The 1,625-nt window shown below is 38.1% G+C and overlaps 1 protein-coding gene across 1 annotated transcript in view; it reads right to left on the reverse strand.

The window, feature by feature from the left end:
* LOC106871115 (probable basic-leucine zipper transcription factor L) overlaps window positions 1-1,625 on the reverse strand; it is a 72,972-nt gene that overhangs the window by 6,942 nt on the left and 64,405 nt on the right. The window lies entirely within an intron of this gene.

A 1,625-nucleotide genomic window follows, 5' to 3' on the forward strand; every position in this document is an offset into this window, starting at 1 on the left:
ATATATATATATATATATATATATATATATATATACACACATGCATATAATATATATATATATATATATATAAAATTTGTTTTTGGGAAGCGTTTTGAATATGCAAATAAAGCCCCTATTCCATTATGCTGGCCACAAACATGATCAACCTGATGTCCACAGATACTCTAAGGACTGCACTGTAATCATCCCAGAAATACAAACTGGGATCTTAAGAGACATGTCATTTGTGGGAACACACATAGCAATGCATTAAATGTTTCTAAATTCCATCCAAGGATTATTGTTATTATTACTATATATATATGCACAAGAGTGAATGGCTGTAAGAAAAGAGGTCTGTTATGAGCTGTAATCTCTGGGACACATGTGGCCAGAGCTTAGTCCAGATATCATGGCATATAAGATTAAAACACTCCCCACTGGATAGGATACCAGTCCATCACAGGGTTAATTTCCCAACTGTTATTAGTATTATCCTTCTTGTTTGTTGTTTTAAACACTTGAGTGGTATTTAAGGTCTGAAATAAGGTGTGGCTGTGTGGTAAGAAGCTTGCTTCCCAATGACATAGTTCCATGTTCAGTCCCACTGCGTGACACCTTGGGCTAGTGTCTTCTATTGTAGCCTCTGACCAACCTTGTGAGTGAATTTGGTAGACGGAAACTGAAAGAAGCCTGTCATATATATTTATTTCTCGCTAGATAGAGTACTTTTTTTTTGTTGAATTTTTTATCATGGATCAGTACATTATATATATATATGCTAAACCTACATGCTAAACTCACTGCTAACCCCTGCCTTAATGATTGCACCACTACCGTTAATCATCAATTACACCATTAATCATTGAGCCAAAATTTCCATAGTAACAACCAGACTAGAACATGTCCATACTCTAGTCAGGTGGTTATTAGGGAAAGCTATTTACCATGCTGATGACCTAATTTTAAAGGTCAATTCAATGAATGCTTCTTTAATTGAGTTGCTCAGGCTTCACTAAATGCTTCCCTTGTATTCGTCTCTTTGGGGAGATAGCATGGGCAGTGCCTCTTTTGGAGCTGATTCTGTTCTGAATCATTTGTGCTAAGACTCTTTCTGCAACTTACACAATGCAGTCTACCAATTCTGGTGCATCTTATTTGTCTCTGTAGTAGTTTGCAATGATACTGTGATGTCACTCACTGGGTATGACCTTGTCCTCTGTTACCTGATTAATTATATCAATGACAAACATATGCCCTTACTTAACTAAATAACTTATTCATCTCCGTGACAATCCCTGAAGGTCCAGCAACCTTTCTTTTATTCATATCCTGTCTGACCTATGCAAGTATGGAGAACTGGATGTTGAAGAGATGAAATCATCATCATCATCATCGTTTAATGTCCGCTTTCCATGCTGGCATGGGTTGGACGATTTGACTGAAGACTGGTGAAACCAGATGGCTACACCAGGCTCCAATCTGATCTGGCAGAGTTTCTACAGCTGGATGACCCTTCCTAACGCCAACCACTCCGAGAGTGTAGTGGGTGCTTTTACGTGCCACCGGCACGAGGGCCAGTCAGGCGGTACTGGCACGGCCACAAATATATATATATATGTATATATATATATATATATATG

Source organism: Octopus bimaculoides, chromosome 23 (assembly GCF_001194135.2).
Source record: "Octopus bimaculoides isolate UCB-OBI-ISO-001 chromosome 23, ASM119413v2, whole genome shotgun sequence".
Classification (NCBI taxonomy): domain Eukaryota; kingdom Metazoa; phylum Mollusca; class Cephalopoda; order Octopoda; family Octopodidae; genus Octopus; species Octopus bimaculoides.